A 23,968-nucleotide genomic window follows, 5' to 3' on the forward strand; every position below is an offset into this window, starting at 1 on the left:
AAATTATGACAGGTAATGTGTGTGTGAGAGAGAGCGAGAGGAAGAAACAAAAGTTTTAAAGAAAGAAAATATGAAACAAAATTTCATTCATTTCAATTTTCTTGATGGTAACAACTTTTGCGCTAGATATAAAGACCGTGATTTGTGATAAGTGCTGTTATTAGTCCATTCCCAATAGTCATGGATTGGGTTTGGATGATTGGATAAAATCTAGGATGATTGGAGTTTAACTTCTTTTAAATTAAAACTTAAAAAAGTAGTTAATAAAATAATATTAGGATTGTATGAATAGAATGGACAAACAGGAAGTATAGCAAAATGGAATCCAGATGATGTCAGTAAAAGAAAAGGAAAAGGGAAATTTTTGGTAGAAATAAGAGATGGGTTGTCTGAGAAAGTCAGATGGGTAGTAGTATCTCATTGTTAATGGTCTTTCTGCTTCTACACAGTGAATTAATACAGAAAGGTCATACACCTGTTACAAACTATGACCTGATATGTTGCAATGAAGCTATGTGTATTCTTTGTTCTTGGACATCGTTCTAATTTATATGCATATTTCGAGATTTTCTTTAAAAAGCTGACAAGAAACTTCAGAATGCTAATTATGAACAATGAAATGGGTACCCATAAACATAATTGATTAATTAAGAAGATAAGATACCACAGTGACATCCTGATTTAGACATTTATGTCATGTCTAAGGATTTTGTGTTACGACGCCATACAGTATATTTCCTTTAAAAAAAATTAAAGGCCAATGAGACCATCACTTACTCGTAAGACCTACATATACACATTCTCCTGAAGACGACAAGAACACAATTTTCGAAATGTTGATGATGTCCCTTACTCACTATTTCTTCTGTTTTTTATTGTTTGAATTATACAAAATTTCATTTTTTACAGATTTGACAATAAGGACCAACTTGACTGAACCATATAGTATTAAACAACGCTAATTCCACATGTTCAGGGAGGAATTAATCGTTGTAACACTTGACAATGAGGATAAAATTAGAATATTTCATGTAATAAAATACAAAAGAACTAGTGAGTGGATGACGTCAACAGTCTCCTCATTTGCATACCAACAAGGATGTGCATATAACTGTTTTGTGAAATTAAGCGAAACTATTAAATGTCATAACTTTCTTATTTCATATCCGATTTTGATGAAATTTTCAGTGTTGTACTTGTTGGATTTTCCTCTATTTATTCAAATCAACTTTTTGTTGGAGTGGATTTGTCCTTTAAAAACTATTGCAACTTTGCCATTATTGTAACTTCCATAGAAGCATTGATTGTGATTGGCTGCTGAGCCTGATTACCATGGTAATCACAAGAATGGCAAAGTTATAGTAGTTGCATATTCTTTATGAAACAGGCCACCAGATTGGACAGCTGGTTGATTTTCAAACTCATACCCTGATGCCATCAGTCCATGATGCGATTTTCTTCTAAAGTCAGTTCATGATCAGGTCATGTTCCCAAGTCTGAACTGCAGGGCATTTTGTTTTTCCATTTACACTTTTTGACAATATGATGATACGATTTAGCCCAAATGTGTATAATGGTGTCGGGGGGGGGGGGGGGGGGGTCTTGGATATGATTAAGAATTGGGATTATAATTAAACAGCAGATTCTTGCTTACATCATCCTGCCGGTATTATATCTTTTGTAATTGTAATGTTGAATTATGTCAACCGTTGTAGATAACTCTTATAATTCTCATTTTATTTGGTTTGGATGAAATGCAGTGGAATCAATAGATATTCTTATTTTTAAATAAATAGTGGAAGGGAAGGAAGAGATATTTCTGTAGGGCTGCCCGCTCAAAAGTCAACCACTTGCAGATGTAGGGATTTGAAGGAATAAACATTTGTAAAATGGGCCAGTTGAGTTGAACTGTAGAAATACCTAAAATGCATTCCACGAAGCTTCACGTTACATCTAATAATGTACATGATGACAGCTTTCAAATGTTGGTAGACTCAAGTTTCCATATTCAACAAGTCTAACCTTGAAATTTTTCTTCCAAATATATCCCAAATTTTCTCTACGTTAAAGATGTAAACACAAATATAACTTTTTTACTTAATCATTTCAATATGCGTTTAAAAATATTGTAATAAAATTTCTCAAAATGAATGAATTTAATAGATGTATACAGAAGAAGCATGCCAGTGAAGAAAGGCATTTGTTAAACACAGGATTAAAAAAGTAATCTTTCTGTTTAATTATGAAATGTGAGTATTTTTCTTTAACTCTAATGTATTTCACTACAATTGCAATACAAATAATTATTATGTTTATATTATTGGCTATTATTTTTTTTTATAAAGTCTATATTTATAAAATGTATGCTTATGATTACTGTTATAAGAGGAAGGACATTTTTTCAGAAGTGAGAAAATTGATTTCATATTGCCAAATTCTTATATTAACAGAGATCCACCTTGTCCATTATAATTTACATATTTTATTTTCCTCTTTTCCCATTTGCAGTTAGAGGAGTTAGTCACAAGCTGGAATACAAGACACAAACCTATAGGTGAGAACAAAATTGTTTGTATCTCTTAAGTTGATTGATAGAAATCGCTCGATTCAAATGAACTCTCATATCCAAATTTAAGGTACATTATCATCTGAACAATTAGCATACACCATTCATGAATGTCGTGCATTGCTTGGCCCTCTCAAGCATCTTTTAACCTCATAAAGTTGGTCATTAATGATATTGTTCACTATATTTTTCATCTGCCTTTTAACCTTGTACATTTTTTATATGGTTTCAAAATAAAGCATTAACATATAATTCCTTGTGTTTGTATTTCTAGGTGTCATCTTTTCACGTGAACTTTGGCAGGAACACAGAAAGTATTACAACACATACAATGAAATCAGGAAGTAAGTATATATTCATCTTTCAAATTTTATTTCATTTACCCAATTATCTCTCGCTTTATGATGCAATCATAATGATTGTTCGGAAGAGAATAGTTTGGGTGAGAAATAAAAGCCAAGTAGTTGATTGCATGGAATTCCATGTACAGGATTGTCATTGATTTATCAAGAATTAATTGAGCATCTAAAACATGGTAAATTACATAGATTTTTTTTTACATTTAGATTAAAATTTATTTGTTCATTGATTTATTGTTATTTTTTCTTTTGGATGGGATAAAAGGGGATGAAAATGTATCTTATGTTGTATTATATTTATTTTAAAATGATTTCATTAGCTTTTATCCCTGACCAATATTTTTCATTTTTCACTCTTTTTATTATTTTTCATGCTTTTTTTGTTGAGGATTGCAGATTTTGAAGTGTGCACTAAGCAAACCACATGATTTTGCTTGCAAATCAGTTTTGCTACATCGAAAAATCTGTTTTGCTACATGTACATCGAAAAACAAGTCCAAGTTCAACAGCCTCTTGAACAAGTTCTGACCATGACTTCTCTATGGGGATAAATATAATCGAAAATTTCCAACAATAATCTTCAGGGTTATCTTTGATTTAAAATCTTTGCAAGACTCCAGATAAAAATTTCAAACGTAAGCAAATTTGCATCAACAGCAGGTTTGGTTTTGAATAATTTTTATTCAAAGATAAGTTGAAGTTCAATATCCTCTCGAACAAACTCTGACCATGACGACTTTTTGGTGGACAAATATTATTAAGAGTACCCAGTATATTCTTCAGGGTTGACTTTGGTTGTTAGTATAAGTTTATTTTTGCATTTTTACTAGGTCAAATACAATACTAAACAGGACAACAAGGTAATAAAATAAAGAAAGCTTGACCAAAATAGAGGATATTTGACCATACATGTACATGTCCAGGTAAAAAGTAAGAACGTTAAACAAAAAGAAGTAAAACTGTAGCTGACATGATTTTTGCCCTGACCTGGACATGTTATAACAGCATCCAAAATATTCACTCTATTCAAATATTAATAAAAGAAATAATATAAATAGCATCATCTAAAATTGGAATACAAGAATGATATGGAATTATACAATGTAATTTGGAAAAAATTAATATATTTTTAAGTTTGCCATAGAATATTGATAATTTGCAATATACATGACATTAGATTGTGCAATTCTAACCGCTTCTTATGACGTAAATTTGACATTATGAAAAGAAAGAAAGAAAAGTTTTGTATTCTGAGAATGTTCCAGTCCAGTCTTCCAGGCCATTGACCTGTGTGGATAACAAGCTTCATTCTTGTACTAGCACTGGATGATGTTGAGTGGTTTTAGATGATGTAGCAATGACTTTAATTGTGGCTGTGATATAGCGGCCCTCTAGGGGGAGCTATTAGTCATGATATTTCAGCACCCTTAATACCAGCCAATGACATTTACATTTATTGGTAATTTGTGGGATTAGGATTTAATGATTACAAGAAATTGAATTGGTTCAAATATTCTTTCAGGTGTAGTGTGGTAAGAAATTGATGCTTTCGAGCTTTGCTGGACTACGATGTGATTTCTATTTCATAACTTGTTTGAACTTTTGTAATCATTAATGATTATTCTAGTAAACCTACATTGTTAATGATTTTGGTACTAACTAATTACAAATATGATAACATATGACTAGTCTGCAAGCACAGACTCATATTCGACAATTTAACCACTAACAGGTCTAGAGTGAAGACTAGATGTGAAATGCTCTGTTTGTGTCAAATAACCAGCCACAGTACATAGTGAATCTAGTGTCACTACTTCAGACTCTGCATTATACACTATACGAATTGCGAAAACCAAGGGTCCTTGCCTTCAGTCTGACATATGTTAGTATCTGCACACAGACCAATATTAAAGGTGTTTTTTAATTGACAGAGAATATAACTTTAAATTAAATGATATAGAGAACCAGTCTCCAATTTTGAAGTGCTTCACTCAAATGTGTCTCACAGTCACATTTCTGTTTCTGTCAGCTAAAGTAGATAGAATTAAAAATTTGTTCCTTTTCAGTTATTAGAATAGACTTAAAAAGTTGAAAGCTTGTTGTGTAAATGAACTCATTATGCATCACTTTCATCGTCCTTAGGGAGTTGATTATTTCAGTAATTTGCATCTAAAGCATTTAAAAGCCCAACCTCCTTATCTCTCCATATTGTCATTAAAACATTTAAACTTCAACCTGAAAAAAGTTGAAGCATCATTCATCAGTCAACATCAGTTCTATAAATGACATTTAAGGACAGAAATTGATGGAGACCATCATATTAGAAAAGCTCAATGTACCCCAGGGAATGTAGTATATGTACAATGGTTATCACCTTACATTCTTTGTCTAGCCCTCTCTGACCATGATCATCCATCATCCGCATCTCTTACCATGGTCCTATGACACAAAGCCCAGTGATTGGTCTTGTGTTTGAGTTTTACAATCAATTGCATAATGTGGTTGATCCGTTAAAGGGATGCTCCTGGCTGAAAATATTTGTATCTAAATAAATAGAGTAAAATTCACAGAGCAAATTGCTGAAAATGTCATCAAAATCTGATAATAGCGAAGTTATTGAATTTTAAAGTTAAGAGACATTTGGTGAAGTGATATGCACATCGTCATGAATATTCATTAGGTGGGCTGGTGATGTCACATCCCCACCTTCCCTTTTTTATGTTATTACATGAAATCATAATTGTTTTATTATTTCATACATGTGTGAATGATGTCTCCCTTATAATGAAATAAGTTGCAGCAATGAATATCTAATGCACTTAATCAGTTTTCAATCCAATGTTTTAAGTTTTTGAAGGAAAAATTTTGAATAAGCCTTATTTTTATAATAAAATACAATCAAACAAGTGGGGATATGACATCATCAATTTGCTCATTGAAAACAAGCCCAGAACTGTTTCACCAGAATAATGCTATTCCTTGTCCCATTTTGATCAAATTTTCAGTGTTTTGTTTGTCTGATTTTTCTTTATCTGTTCAAATCATATTATATTCAGCCTGGAGTATCCCTTTAATGCAATCAGTAAATAATTGTTGTGCCATCATTGCAAGACTTGTGTAACTAGGCCCTAGCATCCCTTTTGTAGAAGAGGGGGCCCAGGCTGTGTCCAGCTGAAAACAAGCAAATAACCAAACACAAAACAAAACCAACCCCCCCCCCCCAAAAAAAAAAAAAACACTCAGCATTATTTATTCAAACACCTTGTCATAATTATATCTAACATCTAAACAGGCGAACAATTGGATGTGCAGTCTACAGTATATTCTTACAAAAAAATGTTATAGCTCTGTCATACAATCTTGCGGTTCTACCGGTAGATTGAAATCATGCTCAAATCTGTACTTGGTTCATGATGTTGTATATTTCGTAGTGGGTTATTTGATTTTAAATGTTGTTTCTTTTGTCTTTATTTTTGTTTGGACTTGAGTATAGACTGATGAGCTATTTAATGTGTCATGTGATGTAGATATATTGAGGCTATTAGCTTCGTGTCATCATACTCATCAGGACCATTCATACTGAGACCTAGGGAATATTTTTCATGATGATCACATTATTCATTCTCAGAAATCATTGTGTTATGGAGTATCATTATCATTAGTATCATTGGTAGACTAAGATCTTGAGATGAATGCTTTACATCTACTGCTTTTACCATCACCGCCACTCACTTCTACTTGAATTTGTATCCCGAGACAAAAACGGTACCTCTTGGACAACCACAATCAACACCATAGCCAAAAAGCAAAAACTCTGTCCCCATCTTGCAAACCAGGCCTTCATGTCACATCTAATTAATTTCAAGCCAGCAACATTCACCCCCCCCCCCCCCATTATCATGCTGCAGTATTCATCTAAAATAAGACAAACTCATTTCAATTTCTAAAACCTTTTCTCGGAAAAAACAAAAGTCAAAGACAAAGGAGACAGCACAGACATCTCATCTTGTTTTTCAATAGTTTTGGGAGTGTGACTGCTCTCAGGGGTACAAATGACCGGTCTCTTTATGAACCAGATGACTTGAGGGGGGTATGGGCTTCAAGTGCCTGGTGATGGATCACTTTGTTTTCAGCCGTGGCAAAGAACAAAGCAATATCTTACTCAAATTATCTAATTAGGACTAACTAAACCAATTTGATGAGCAGTCAAATGAAATAAAGATGAACGACATAAAACTGAATACGGACGGACGTCCAATCCTGCACACTTCATCTACCGAAACTCCAAGTTTGTCGGTAAGGTTGCCTTGATGTCTCTTTTTTAAACTTGGGAAGAATGAAGAGCATCATCTAGAAGGTGAACTTGTTTTGTGTTAAAACCTTGTCAAGGAATTCAGGGTAATTTGATCTAGAGGGGCGCGGTGGTTGGTGGTTGGTACTTATAGGGGCTTTATAGCTTTTGGCATTGACATAAGAATTTATGATAGTCTTTCATTCCTCTGTGAGGTTGGTAGGAGAATGCATGATCGTGAGTGGCAGAGGTATTTTACTTCAAGCGATGAAAAGTTTAGAAGGATTTATGAAATGATTTACCAGTGGCACGATTGATAAAGATATGCAATTTGAAATTTTTGGTTTTGCAAAATGAATGGGTAGATTGTTGCTCTACTTTCCCTTGTTTTCATTAAAATATTCAAATAAAACAAAACAAACTTGCATTTTATGATTTATATCTATGATAGAATTATCAACCGGAATGCATATCTAGGTTAATTCATGATCATTATTTATCAAAATTTATAATAATTCATATCTTCATCCTAATTCAATTCATCCCCTCAAACATTTTTTAATTTTTATTGGACTAGGATGTCACCAATCTTTTTAATGGGGAAAACAAGTAAAATTTTATGTTCATATTTGTAAGCAAGAGAGGTTATCATAACTAAGCAAACTAGTTATAAGAAAGGCCTTAAAGGAGGGGGGGGGGCTTGGGATTGATATTTTTTACCAATATTTCAAGCTACTCCATCTTGCATGATTTACACCTGTGGCTCAGCATCTTTCATCACATTCCCTCACTGGAGGCTTATACAAACTTGACTTTCTAACTTCATGTTCTTTTAAGCTCCGCTCTCTTTCTTTCCCCGTTTCCGATGCTTGTGAGCATCACTCGGGGCTTGTTTTGATGTGAAACACTTTCGGAAGCCCCGTCAACCAGAATAGAACAATTTTTCAACAGCATTCCATGAAGCAGGAAACTTCCTGACATTCTCTTTGTGTAGAAATATTTCTTATATAACTTATAGTCAGAAGATGTTTATGTTTATACTGTTTAATATATAGGCTTAATGCCCTTTTGATCCTTAGGCACATATGATTTTAACACCTTTTGGCTGTGCTTAGACAATAGACAAGTTCTTGAATGCCATGCTTTGATTAGATATGATTATAGATAATGAAATTTGACTATGAAGATGGACATTGAATTCACCTGCTGCATTGTATTTCCTATTGTATTAAATTCTTGGACTTTCCCACCACAGGATTAGTCTGCTGGGCAAACAGTTCACTCGAGTTAAGGGTCTGAATGTGCAGCCTACTCATGCCTTGTGTACTGAAGGCTCTCAAGTTTTGTATGTGCTAGTCTTTGCGTGGAGGCACACTTGTTGATCAAAGTTCCAATCAGGGTCTGTGCCTGCAGACTACCACAGGATATTCAACCAATCCACCTGGATAAAGAGTGGCAAAAGTAGATAAAATAACCATGCTGAATTACAGGTACTGGTTTCACCCCCCCCCCCTCAAAAATAAAAGTTCTTTGCTGAAAGCCGGTCATTGATCCTCCTGGTATATGTATCGTCATCATCCAAAACAAATTAAGAGTTGATTCATTTTGTCCTTTTCCTGAACATTTATTATGAAAATATTGAAGTAGGTCATTGAAGAACATCAAGCACATATTTTCTGTCAAGTTCAGGATCATTATCCATCATAAATCTATCCAATGCATCTACTTACAGAGGGAGGATCCATTAACCAGGTTGAGAGAAATATAACCTTGGAGTAATATAAGGTGGTTTCAAACCGCCTCGATCACAAGAATCCCCGTTAAATTACGAGAACTTTTTTAGGCTGAAAAATACCCATTAATTATTCCTGCATTCACACCGCCCTGAAACATATCCTTCGGGATAAGTTCCTGAAGTTACGAGCATGCGCAGTATGGTCTGATAAGCAGCAAGGCGCGAAATTCAAAATCACTAGCCCAGCAGCAACCCATGCACGGCGCCGCACCCAACGACACGCTGGGCTAAAAGTTCCCGTAATTTGCTTTCAGACCGCCAAAATACCCACGACCTTGGAAAAATCCCCGCGAAAGTTCTCGTAATTTCGCCAAGTACCTACTATTTATCGGGTATTTTCTTTCGGGGATATTACGCGTAGTTTGCTTTCACACCGCCAAAATACCCGGTATTTTCTGATCGGGGTAAATTTCCCGATCAGAGAATACCTGGAACTGGCGAACTTCGAGGCGGTCTGAAACCACCTATAGAGTCTTGAAGTTGTCCTATCATGTTTGTTATGATCCATAAATTGCTCATGAAGTTTACTTGATCGATGGCCTGTTTGCCGATCTTTTGTTCACTCTAATGAAAAGTTAACCTGCGAGATATGATAGTGGCCATTTGTGTCCTGCTCCTTTCCCAACATGATCATTTTTAGAAATTATTCAATTAGTGACGAAATGACACTAGATAATGTTATTTTTTTCTTGAAGAAGACTTCTTGAAAGGAATGTCTTATTAGCATCTATGGCATTAGATATGCTTCTATTATCAAAATCATATTTATTTCTATTTTTCTTGGGATGGGGTGAATAGTCCCATATAGATGTTGATGTATTCATCTTGACTGGTCTGCTCTGGTAAATACCCATAAACATTAATCTGTTGCCTTTTGCCTTTCACACCTGCCTTAGCTAGATAAATTTTCATAGTTTTTTTTTATCTGTACAAGATTGATGCTTTCATACAGAAAAATAATGCACATTCCTCTAGTTTGGCATCAAAATTAAGGAGTTGGATTAATAAATCAAATTCTGCAGAAAAAAAAGATCACAAAGTGTAGTTGATTGATGGTGAATAGCGCTGATCTTTTATACTCAACTTCTGAATTATGAGCCATTGATGCTGTATTGCTGAAACGTGATCATGTTGGAAGATTTTATGGAATAATTTGTGAGTAAATAAAAGATACAGCACTATGAACAATAGGCAATTAAATATATTTGAAATCATGCACATTGGGGTCTAAAACAATATTACAGGAGAATACTACAGGAGACTGTTTCAGGATCCAACATAATTTGTGCCCTTTTCATTTATAACTGTTCTGCCAACAGAGGCGTATCTTGAGAGGAGAGGAGAATTATTATTTTTTTTTGGGGGGGGAGGGCAGGGAGGGATAGCCTAAACAAGGATATCACCCCTCCCCCCTCCAAAAAGGGGGGGAAAAGACAAAAACTTGGAAAATTCATGTGATATATGACAGAAGAATCAACCAGCAATAGCAGTCAAAAGAGGATGCAATTTTCAGTGCTCGCCCCATTGCACTTCCTATAGATACCCCACTGTCTGATGAAACTGATGAGGAAACAGAGAAGGAGACTGGATTCATTTTATATTTGGGTTGAGCCGCAAGTGGAAATCATTCATTACTGGTGGGAAGGAATTTGGAATCAATATCTGATCGGCATGACTGGCAAAATTTATGGTCAAATCTGAACATTTGTTAAAAAAGAAGACTTTGACATTAAACTGCCCTTATTTTGAGCTAAAACAGTGATATTTGACTGGAAAAAAAAGAGATAATGTCTTGAATGTGTTTTGCCATCATTAAGAAATTCATACCCTTGAAAATGAGTGATAAAAATACATGTAAGCTACACTCTAAATCATGATTACCATGTTTTAGCGCTACCTCATTTAACTTGTAAATAAAATGATAGAAAAGGGTTTTATAATGATCACAAATAAAAAGAAAATTGAGTGTGTTATTTGGTTGTGTCTCTAGACTAGGAATTGATTTGGTCTTAAAGTAATCATCATATACCCCTTTCATAAACACATCCTCCAATTAGCCGCCTAAGAGTAATGCGGATAATTCAATAAAAATTGTGTTCACAAACTCCGAAAATAATCCGCACTATTTTTACGAGCGCCCGTCCTGAAAAAGGCGGATAATCGTCATGACAACTGCACACGCCCCCTCCGATGCGGTTGTGTTGGAAAAGGGTGACCTTGTGACCGCACCATGGCAATTATCCGCATTATTTGAAAATGCGTTCATAAAGTCAAAATCTGGTCCCGATGCCGCTATTATGCGGATAATTGCAGCATCAAAATAATGCGGATAACTCTGGTCCTCCTCCGATTTTACGACCAAATTATGCTGCTATTAGCCGCATAATTGGGTTTATGAAAGGGATAATACTTGGCCAAATGAAGTTCAGTTTTCTTGAATTCTCAGAGAGAGAAATGATGCACGGAAGTCTGAGCAGTAACGAACAAGAAAGACATTCAATGCACAAGGACCTGAAAAGGTATTTGATTTAGAGCATTGATAAAAAAGGAAGAAAAAGAAGTAAAGCCTCCTAACCCCTCCCCCTTTGCCTTCTCCTTCACCTTTCCCTTGCCTGTCATGGAAGCATGTGTAGTATGTTTCCTTATACTTTACCACATTGAAATTTGACTGAAGTTTGGCATGTGCTGTGAGGGGGGGTAGTTAGCTACATGTATCAGCTATACCAGTATAATGATATTAGAGCAATGGATCTTAGGATTTGATCAGTGACGATTCCATCCATACATCATAACAGGAAACCAAACCGTCCCATCTTAGTGGGGTGCGATGACAGGGTTATCTCAGGAAAAGGGGCTGCCGTCCATACCATTACATCCTTGGTTTGCAGATCAGATTGAAGCCATTTTACATTTTAAACCCTGATCACAGTCTTTTTTTTTACTGATCCACCGAACTTGTCCATTGATAGTCACTATATTGAATGATCCACTTGAGCATGTCCCAAGATTGTTGATTTGTAATTGCATGGACTGTTTCTTTGAACTTGTCCATGGCCCTATTGCATTATGCTAACTTTGACATCCAATGGTAACTTACATGGAATCCTTGATTCTGATTGGCTGTTGATGAGCATAACCATGGTAGTAACCATTGGATGGCAAAATAATAGTTACTTGGGCCCAGATATAGTGGCCCATATTCTGAAGTCGGGTTTAACTTAAACTCAGGTTTAAAGTTGTGGTTTAAGTATGGATAGCCAATTGTTACATAAATCACTAACAGTAGAGATATCATATTTCAGCTCATTTGGCTCTCAAATCATTCATAATTGTCTAGGAAGTATAAATAGATAATTGTCTTCACCATTGAAGAATCAGGAAAGAGCACAGTAAATATAAGAAACATACAACTTAATAAAAATGTTGACACTTTTGGCTTCCCATAATTTTAGCACAGAGTTAGACCATGGTCTAAGTTAAACCTGACTTCAGAATACGGGCCAGTCACTTTATGTTGATGGATTTACTGAACTTATCCAGAGGATGCTTCATACTTGAGTCAAGTCTTCCAGCTTAGTGTTTGACTATACACATTTGGTTTGGCCCTTGATAAAAAAAGGAGGTAGATGCCTAAAGGTGAAGATTGCTTCTATTCATGGTTTAATCCAGGGGGCTGTTTCATAAAGCTGTTCAGAAGTTACGAGCAACTTTCAGTTTCTGTTTCTGTTTATGGTAACTCCCTTTTAGGAACTCGGCAGGACAGCATTTTGCTGGTAAACGCCAAGCTGGTATATAACCAATTAACTAGGAAACATTTTATGTCTAGGTTAATCAGTCATAATGGCTTCACGAACGACTGGTGATCCTTTCTTGTGGTAAATGACTGCAAATTCTCGCTGGTGTTGATTTAGCTGCAAATAAAGGATTGCCGGTTGTTCATAAAGTTGCTTGTAACGTACAAACAACTTTTATGAAATACCCACCAGAACCTCTCTACAGCTGGAGGAAATCCAGAATACCGTAGTGTGAGCTGCACTAGAAAGGTTCAGAGGTTTGCTTGTAGGATCGCTTGGAGCATTCACCCTTATACACTGGACCAGTTCCCACTGCATCAATCCAGAAAGAAGCAGATTTACTACTGGCTTGCAGTTTATGTTGTATCATTTTGTTCATATCTGCCCTTGTAGAGGGCATTTCCTCTGAAAACTGTATCAGTCAATACCCTTCTGGCACTCACCAGAAACTTTGAAAGTGTTTTATCTTTAAAAAAAAAAAGATTTAGATAGGTAAGTGAATGGACTGATACAGTTTTCAGAGGCAGTGCCCTTTTAAATGGTTTTAACCTAACATGTTGGCTCAGTGGTAGAGTGATTCCTTGTTAACGGGTGGTCGTGGGTTTTTGACAATGGAAAATACAAGTTTTCTATCAGCCCTATCCACTGTGAAAATGTTTCAATGTCAAAGTTAAAAGAAATTTGAAATATAGCCAATTCATCTTCCAGTTTTTGTTTGACCTTTCACATGCTAAGTCCAACCATGGTCCAACACCACCATTTCATTTCACATAACCCGGACACCATTCTCACTACATTCCTAAAACTAGTTTAGTGGAACTAGTGTAACGTGTAGTGAGAAGCGATCTTGGAAGCGATCTTCCAAACCGGTTCAGAAAACCACCTCGCGATCAAGATCGCTTTGCTTTGTTAAACTGGTTTTAGCGTTAAATGAGGACACAACCATTCTTCGGGAAGCGATTTTCACACATTTTGAGCGCGCTACTCCACACGACAGTTGTAGAATGCCTACGCTGTGGTTTCGAATTTCACGTGAAACGTGTCACCCCACTGAGAGCGTTTCCACAGCAATAAGATCGCTTTACGTGAAGTGATTTTGGAAACCACTTTTGTGTGATCAAGTGGGAACGCTAGCAAAGCGATCTCCCAAACAGGTTTCCTGAATCGGGTTCCAGTAAACTAGTTTTAGAAAGTGTAATGAGAACGGCCTCCTCTAGAATGAATCTTGTATGGAACACATGATGTGTTCCAGATGTGGTATATACAGTAATAATGTGATGGCAGTCCAAGTTCAAGCTAATAAACCGGAGCTAAAGACCTCCAATGCCAGGAGTAATCCACCGAAAACAAATTATGAAATCACATGAAATAAACAAAACATGAGTTTGATGTATTTCTGTAGTCTCCCACCATGTTTCTGCCTGATTGCTCTTTCAAGACCACCAGTCTACTCCAGCTCTTAAAAAATGATTTTCGCAAGGTTTTTTAAGGTAATAGGACTCTTGAGAAGTGAAGTGAAATACAAAGAAATTGAAGAGATGTAACTTTCATAATGGCCAGTTCTGATGAAAAATGTTTCTCTTACATTGGAAAGATATAAAGAAAGCATGATATAAAAAATAATATTGGAGTTTCATATCAATATTTTATCCATCGTTGTTTTTTATAAATTTATGGATCTGATTAAAGAAATGGTCATTTATATCTCTCTGCTCCAATTCATCCATTAGTTCAACTAATTTCCTACCAGAGACCATATCAAGTGGGCCAAGGACACATATTTCTTATTAATGTTTGGTTCTAATTCTTGGATCATGTCCAAGAGATAGATGAAACTCATCATATTTAATGATGTTTGACCTGAATTTGAAGTTGTATGAAAAGAAATGGGTCAGATTTGCTAGTTAAATGGTCTGGATTCTGTTGTTTGTGGAAAGTGTTTTTTCCACAAAAGAATTGTTTCTCTTTTTCTTGGCTGCTTCAGATATGTATTTGGAGGAAATAATTTGTACGTCTTTTTGTCCATTCATCTTTATACTTAATATTAGCATTTCTCAAAGATTCTTTTGCTTTGTTGATTTTCTAAGATTTTGCTGTTGAAATCCACATGTCTTTCACGTTTTTCCCAGATTTTGTTGAATCAATAAGATAACAGTACAGAGTATTATTTACTTTTGATTATGATATGAGCAATCAAGAATTTGTCTGATTTGTCAAAATCTGGCCAAATGTCCTTTATTCAATTGTTAGAAAAAATACCCTGTCAACATTATTATGCCAGCAAACTTTATTTTTATTATCATTTAAGCCGAGGCATACATGTACTGTACCTTGCTTTTCATAAGATGGTTCAAAGCGCTTACCACAGGAAACAAAATTATAAAAATCAATATATAAAATGCTTTGTTCACACTTCTTTCTGATATAACGTTTTTCCTGAATTTAACCTGGTGTAAACACTATACAGTACATGAACCCTGGTAGAAGTAGTAGCATTCCTCATGTTACATAAATCTTGACCTAGATAGACCTCAAATGTTAAACAAAATATGCCATTGCATCTTTGTGGAAAATTCCGTATCAAATTTGACATTAATCTTAGCTCATTTTGACGAATACTCTGGCACCAGTTTGCTTGAGGGTAAATCTCTCTGCATATTTCCATCTTTCTGAAACAATGAATTTTGACAGAACTGTCCGTCTTTTGTGGATTCTATCAAACTGGATGAAATTTGTGATTTTGAGATGAAGCAGATTGGCACATTTTGATATGACATATATTATGCTTTATTCATTGAATGAAGTTTGTTGCACAAATTTGTTTATATTTCACAAAATGATAATTAAATGTTATGTATCATTTTAAGTATAAGGGGAGTAGAGGTGATGGCAAATGACACAAAGAAGATATTTCAGCAAGACTGAAAAAGGAAAGAAAACTCAATAAATATGTGGAAGAAGTTTTGAGAAGTCAGAATAAAAAGTCTTTCTAATTTCATTTTTTTAATATATATATATACAACATTTTCTGTCAAACTTTTGTGTATTTGATTTTGTATGAAAGTTCTTTTTATATGAATTAGGTTATCCATCAGTCTAATTAGTCCACATCAAGATTAATCATTAGATTTAAGTATGCCTGATAAAATATAATATATACACTGACGTAGCAACACATGTGGCTTATTGCATAAACCATTCAGTGTTTTTGTTCTGAAGCCCTCCAGTCATGGCTGCCATAAGTTTCAGTGCTCTGAAGTTGGACTCATCTATAGTCTTGAGATTTTCTGATGGAATCATTTGCTGAATTATTTTACCGGTTGATGGAGATAGGCTTTGTATGGTTCTCAAGAAACATGTCAACTTTGTTAAATGTAAATGTTTTCATGATGAGATAGATGTATAAAATCCTTTTAGAGCCATCCAATCAAACGGATGACCCTGTTATTTTGGCATCTCCCGCATTTTAGGGGTGAAAAGGTGGCAGAAAGAATTATTAGGTATGGCTCAGTGTTTGTAAAGATTTGGGGTTGGTTTGTTGACATCAAACTGTTATCCTTTGCCAGTCAGTTGCAATAAATATACCCTGATTATGGAGAAATGGTTTGAAAAATGACATTTAGTAAAGAGATGATTTATGAAAAGCGCTGCCCTATTGAAAGATTTGCTACAGTTTGATCCATGGATCAATCCAGATCTCTCTGTGTTTAGGCCTACATGTATCTAGGAAAATTCAAAGATTTGGGAAAGTCAACTTGGACTTGATGTAGTAACTCAAAATTGTTGCATTCAGCATGAGAAAGACACCCCTTCCCCAATATCTTTCAGACAAGTCTGATGTTGAGAGGACAAACTGTACACAAGACAATTGCTGAAAATGCACCCTTTTTCAATATCTGATCAGATTAGAATTTCAATAAGTTTTCTTTTTTGTTTTTTAAGTATTTTTTCAATTTTTTACTGCCTGAAGTTTGGGCTGATTTTGGATAATGTTCTCTATACAACCCAGACACACCACTGTTGTAACTTTTAGCAAGAGATGATTTGATCTACATTCAAGTTACAACTTATTTTTTGCAGTTAGGACAGACCTTCCCCTCCCATTCCAAGCAGAATAAACCAATGAAGTATACATGATATTGTACGTTTTCGGCATGACAGAAATATGTGCAGAAAGCAAAATCTTTATTTAATTTGTAAAGGAAACATGTCAATAATGTTGATCTGTTTTGAAGCAGTGCCCAGCATCACATATAGTTCAGGTTTCTTGACCTCTGAGAGACCCGTCTTATGACATGGAATGGAACAAGGGCATGGGTCAAAGCGAAGGTTGACCATCCCTTGACCATTGCAGCTCAGGACATTTACCCCCAGCAAGCCTTGCTTCTAATCAGGCCGATGACAGAATTATCTTTGACTGAAAATGAGCAGACTTCAATATGTCTTACCACTGAAAAATATCTGACAACACGATAACAAGTATATATATTATCAGGCTACAAACTCAAGACATAGTTGCTTGACCGAGATAAAAACTATCCATGAAATTGTTGAGAGTATGGGAGTACACGTTTTTGACCCAAATTTACAAAAATACAAGGTTGATTTGTTGATACTTTGTCTATACGTTGATTTATGAAATTTTGCATTTTGTCATATAATTTGATTCATTAACTCTACCATGGCTCATGGATTTTATTCCATTTTTACAAATATTTTATATTATCTGGTTATAGTAGCTTTTAGTAGAATTTGGACAAAATTTGAAGGCAATTTGGATAAAATTTGATGATAAATGGTGGGTAAATTTATGATGTTTTGTAATGTAATTGAAATCACAGTACATGCAGGTACAGGATTAACAGAACCTGTAGTTATCACTATTGTCAATGCAATTGATAGCTAATTTAGTGTAGTTTTATGAATATTGGCCGTTGTAATCAGACTTCAGTAGCTTTTTATCACTTCATTGTATAGTGAACAATATCAATATGGATTTGCATCTTTATAAACTCCCTTATTTGTTTGAATTAATGATGTACATGGAAATTTGCGAGGTGCTTCTTATGGAATATGAAAACATGTTGAAACTTTTAATTAAAAATTATTGGCAGTGATTATACTTGCAGAGATTCTTACGATTTTATTATTTCATGTGTAGTAACCATTTTTTTCTTTCCCTTTTTCACTTTGTTGTATTTGATTTTTAGACTTACACATTATCTTCGCCAACACAACCAAGAGTTTATTGAACTATGCCAAGAGCTACGAGGTGCTGCAAGACATTCATTTGATTCACTCATTTTACTACCGGTAAGTTGAAAGGATGGAGATGATGGCGAGAAGGAGGAGGAGGAGGATGGTGATGATGAGAATGACAATTTTCCCAATTATAATCATGTGGAAGTGATATGGATAACAAAAAGACAGTTATTATGAGAATGTTGCTGGTGATGAGGATGATGATGAATATAATGATGTTGCTGGTGATGATGATGATGGTTGTGGTGGTAGTGGTGATGATAAGGATGAGGATGACAATTTTCAAGATTATAATGGTGTGGTGGTGATATGGATAAACATAAAGACAGTAATGATGAGAATGTTGTTAATGGTGATGATGAATATGATGATGATGATGTGGATAATGATGGTGATGATGATGGTGATGATGATGATGGTGGTTGTGGTGGTAGTGACGGTGTTGATGGTGGGAGTGGTATTGGTAGTGATGGCAGTGATGGTGGTGGTGCTTTTGTTGATGCAGTCAACATTTTAAACACTATTGCAACCTACATTTGATTGCTTCATCTCAATTCTTGAAGCTCTCGATCAAGATCAGCCCATGTACCATTTCGCACGTACATCATGCCTACTTTCAAGCATACTGGATCAAGTTCAACTCCACGACAAAACCATACCCAGACGCAATAAATCTTTGCGAATTGGCTGGTCGACATGGCAAGTTAATTGGGCAGATTTTGAACGAGACTCGTCTCGTAAAACCCTGTATGAATTGAGAACAGAGCACTTGGCATGCTATGCCGAAGTCTACTGATTTTATTATTCCCTATCCGTAAGACCCAATTTCAAGTGAACCTATAGGCCTACAACGCAATCTTATACTTGATGATATAATATAATTTCTCCCCAAATGTACTTATGTATGGTTTGTGCAAGTAGGCCTACAGTTGGTAAAAGGAAAAAAATGAAGGAATGACGTATTCAGTGAAATTCCTGTGTGTGACTTATGACGTACATGTGAGATGAATTACTGCCTAGACCTAATTGAAATTGTGTAAGAACATCTATATGAAACTGAAGATGAATAAAGAGTAAGCCTACCTCTGTGTAGTTCAGTGATAAGCTCTCTATTTGTACATCCAGGGACTATGAGGGATGATAGTGAGAGTGAGACGTGTATCATCCCAAGTAGCATCTGAGCACTGTTAAGGGGGAAATCATTACTTATTAAAAATGATGATTTCTAGGTCTTGGTATTAAAAGATGGATGTAAATCGGAAAAGAAATAAAGCTGCACTGAGCAAGAAATTAGTTATGTATGTTAAAATAGTAAACACAGTAAATAAAGGTATTCTGACCCAATTCTGATAGAGATTGAGGTCAATGACCCCAGAGCTGGACTAGGTCATTCCGACCTTGTTTTTCATGTCCAAAGTTGACCTGATTTTGATTGTTTGATGTTGGTCAATTTTTTAAAGACTAATTTCTTGCTATGAATTACAGATCCTCCCACAATTTTTCTTAGATTATCATTTTTTGTCTTCAAATTATTATATGAGATAAATTATTTCATAAGGTTTATGATTATATTGTGATGAAATTTATTACAGTATAATCATTAATACACTAATGAATGTATGAATGCATACACATATGAACAGGCAGAAAACTGAATGATAGAAATAAATAAATGTAAGAATTTGTAAATTAATAAAACTGAATAAAACTATTAAAATAAATAAACAGACCCTGAATATAATTTATAAATAGATCAGTGTTAAATTTTACAAATTAGATAACAGGTGAGTCTACAAGATCTATCCAGTTCACAAAGTGAGTCCTTCATCAATTGCAGATACATGTTATTTGAAGCCGGGCCTATTCCTGTGGTTTGTATTTATTTCATCCTTTTCTCATTGACCCAGACTAATTTCCCTTTTTGAAAGTGATGCAAATCCTCCAAATATGAAGCGATATCCTTGCTTTTCTTTGCTTCGAGCCTCTCTATTTCCTTTTCCCTGTTACACCCTTTTTACTGTTAGATATCTTGATATTTCCCATTTTTCTTTCCCTCAAGCCTCTCTTGTTCCATTTCCTTGTGAGATATGACACCAATTTCTCCTTTGTTCACAAAGTTAAGTTGAAATGCTGTCTATACATTAAAAATTCCTTTTTCAAAGACTGAAAACGTTTTGCTTTAATTTCAAGTATGGAGATACATGTGGTCGGTAGTGATATTTTTCTTAATCAAGATAAAATAAAAGTTATAAAATAAACCAAGATGCGAATACTTTTCTGGACAATGATTTAAATCCTTGTCAATTATTATAATAAAACCAATACAACCAATGCTAGAATTTGAAACATCCCTTGCCTGATGGAATGGTATGAAGATCTTTGGGAAATCTATGGATCCATTTCGAATGTCATAAGTGACCATTTACAAATACTTGCACTGTTTTCCAGAAATGTGCTGAAATTCATAGACAATCATGAGTGGAAAAATGAAATGATCTTCTTCATGTATCCTTCATTTCCTAGGCGGATAATTTGATACTTATGTTTAGGCACGTAATTCTGGGCCATCTTACAAAGAGTTACTATTGATCTCATCAACCGTAACTCTGGAAATCCATCAGTGTCATCATTTTTTCTACAGGAAATTTGCAAAATGTCCTTTGTAAACAAAGGAGAACACACCAAATTGTCAAGAAATCAATTAATTTATGGATATACATTCATTCTAGAAATTTTTTGAACAAACATGCATTTTATATGTTGACTTTGCTGGCTTTCCATAGTTGCAATTGATCCGATCAATCGCAACTCTTTGTAAGACGGGCCCCAGATCAATAACTACCTAATAATATATTTGAATTATCTGATAAAATGGCAGAAGTTCATGTTCATGTACACCATTGACGGCTTTTCTAAATTCAGCTGGTATCCGATTCCATACATAAGTGTGAGTAATGAGGACTCAAAGGATTATGAATGTCAGTGACAATGGACCTGATTCGATATCCTGTATTATTACAATGTACATGTTTGATAATTTCTATATTGATGGAAATTGAATGATTTAACCTGGGAAATGTAACAGTGGCTTAACAAATGAAAGGGCTTCCTTATGAAGTACTTTTAGTAGTAATAAATTTGAAAAAAGTCTGATGTAGTCTTGTAAGAAATGGTAAATCTATTTATTCAGTGTGTTGCAGTGTTTGTTTTACTTCAAGTTGGTCAATATAGTCCCAAGAATTAGACCTGAGTTTATCAGATGTCCTCCACTAATCGATTTGAACTTGGTAAAAATTATCTTGTTGAACGTTGATAGGTGTATTTGTCTAAGTAGGGTAGGCCTATTGTCTTCCTCAGGTGTTCTTCAAAAGTTGACTTGAACTTGATGAATTCTTCTTTAACACCAAGCTTGTGTGTGAATGTGGCTTGGTGTTTTCAGGTGTTCTCATGTTTAACTTGAATTTAACCTTGATGAAATTGTCATGTGTGAATAGGGCCTGGTGTTTTCAGGTTTTCTCAGGTTTTTCTTGAACTTCAACTAGATGAACTCATTGTGTGTGAATGAGACATGGTGTCATCAGGTGTTTTAGTAAAGTTCTCTCTGTACTCTGAACCAGATTTGTGTGTAGTGTGAATGGGTCTTGGTGTTTTCAGGTGTTCTCGTCAGGTTTACTTGAACTTGGTGAACTTATTAAACATCAGGGGTTGTGTCATACCTTGACACATCAGCTATATAGGTCAGCTTATGTTCAGGTTTGTCTGTGACACCACATACAATCCCGCGGCGATGAGAGAGTCAACATACGTGCTAGTTTGATTGAAACAAAGACATGAAAATATATTAGATAACGGCAAATAGGGTAAATTGAGTTGGATCAAGGAGTGCTTGAGATTTTATAGAGGAGAGAGAGAGAGAGAAAGATGGCTGGTACCCAAGTTCGTACTGAGATATGATGTAAGACATTTAGATTTGACAATTCTCATTGTTTGCTGCCAAAGCAATGATAGACAAGACCCATTGCCACGTTTGAAAAGGGGGCTAAGTACTTTTCAAAATTCAAATACACAACACAAAGTGAAAACCTATTGAACTAAATATTCAATAGAATGATGATTATGTAGGCCGAGATTGTATCGTTCATTAAAGAAATTGAAAAAAAAGTAAAATCCTTTGTTTTGAATCTAGTTGGGCTTACTTATCTGAGATCCCACTGAAAAAAGTAACATGCGTTATCTCCAAATCGGTGAAAGTAGAAGTTAGCATTTTGTACGTGGGCCTTCTGCATGTATCTGAAGATATGAAGAGGATCTTTTATTCAATTTTAGGAGTTGTGTAAATATTCAGTGTCAAACATGGCCAAGGTCTAGTGATAAGTAGCTCTGTAATACCAGAAGCACTGGGTTTCACTGGTCCATCACAGGTGTGTTGATATCCTTGCTAATACACTTGTTGACAGCAGTTATTTTTTCATTTTCAGATTTTGCATTGTTTATATCAAGCATAATCAGTATGACCAAGGTTTCAATTTATCAGGTTCATGGAAAGGACGGGGGTTAAAGGTCAAGCGTAAAAACAAATTTCAGACATGGTAACCGTTGGTAACTATTACATTTTGAGAGGGAATGTGGAGAAAAGTGAGAGAAGTTAAGTGTTCCCCAAAGAAATATTTAGGCTGTTTTCATTTATGTTTCAGAAAATTATTATGAATGAGGATGGTGATGAAGACGAAGAAGAAACATTGTAAGGAGAGGGGATGGTGATGAAAATCTGACAATGTTGATGATGATGATAATGAATGATGGTGATGATGATGGTGGTGATGGTGATGATGATGATGGTGATGATGATGATGAATGATGGTGATGATGATGGTGGTGATGATGGTGATGATGATGATGATGGTGATGATGATGATGACGATGACAACGACGATAATGATGATGATGATTATTGTAATGGTGACAGTGTTGATGATGGTGATAGGGGTTATGTTGATGATGGTAAAGATAATATACCTGGGAATGGGGTTGGGTAGCAAAATTAACAAAAGTTTGGTGCAACTACCAGTACATTGTTATGCCAATACAGCAGAATATTTCTAAGAAGTTGATGGAAGCATATACCAAGCATTTTGATAAACACATTGTCATCAATCACTTCTTCGTAGGAGGGATATGATGATGATAAGCCCGGGAACAGAGCCAATAAGAAAAGCTTTTGTAATGTTCATAACATTTTTAGAGTTTTTTTTTCTTTTTACAGGAATCTCTGCATTGGCTTTCCTGTAATTTACATTGTAACAATACAATGTGATGCATTTTTATAGGGGGGGGGGCTCAATTATCAATTGACCCTTGCCTTTATAAAAAAAACTGTTTATCTCCCAGAAAAACAAAATATTTACCACGTAACAGAGCATACAGAATAATATAGCAAAATTACCTGTATTGTAGAAAACATTATCTAAAGTTGTTACAAAATTGTAGTTTAGCTAAGATTACTTGTTCAGAAGAAAAATATTCAATAGATTATCATTTTTTCTTGTAAATATTTACTCCTCCTGGGGCAAATGCTTCATTTACCAGGTTTTGAATACCAAATTATTATTCCCAGGTCAGCGGATTACCATAATTGTCAAGTCAGGTCATTATCTTCATTTTTTACTTAAAATAATTTTGTGGTTTCGGTATTTCTGCTAATTGGTCTGAGAATGACCACTATACAGTGTCCAACTTGTATGGCTCTGATAGAAATGAATAGTCTTGATAACATGTCAGCATATTTTGGTTATTGTCAAGAGAAACGTACCTATAATCATCATCAAGGAAGCCTGTTAAGTCCACAAAATAAAATTATAGGATTTCATAAACTTATTCATCACCCATTGAGGCCTCTCATTG

At 35.0% G+C, this 23,968-nt stretch overlaps 1 long non-coding RNA gene across 1 annotated transcript; it reads left to right on the plus strand.

The window, feature by feature from the left end:
- The first annotated feature begins 2,505 nt into the window (after positions 1 to 2,505).
- LOC135153944 (uncharacterized) lies at positions 2,506 to 22,220 on the plus strand. The gene is made up of 3 exons (XR_010293441.1): positions 2,506 to 2,554; positions 2,841 to 2,910; positions 18,016 to 22,220. It is a non-coding gene; the product is annotated as an uncharacterized LOC135153944 (long non-coding RNA).
- Positions 22,221 to 23,968: the final 1,748 nt, after the last annotated feature.

The sequence above is a fragment of the Lytechinus pictus genome, chromosome 4 (assembly GCF_037042905.1).
Source record: "Lytechinus pictus isolate F3 Inbred chromosome 4, Lp3.0, whole genome shotgun sequence".
NCBI classification, from domain to species: domain Eukaryota; kingdom Metazoa; phylum Echinodermata; class Echinoidea; order Temnopleuroida; family Toxopneustidae; genus Lytechinus; species Lytechinus pictus.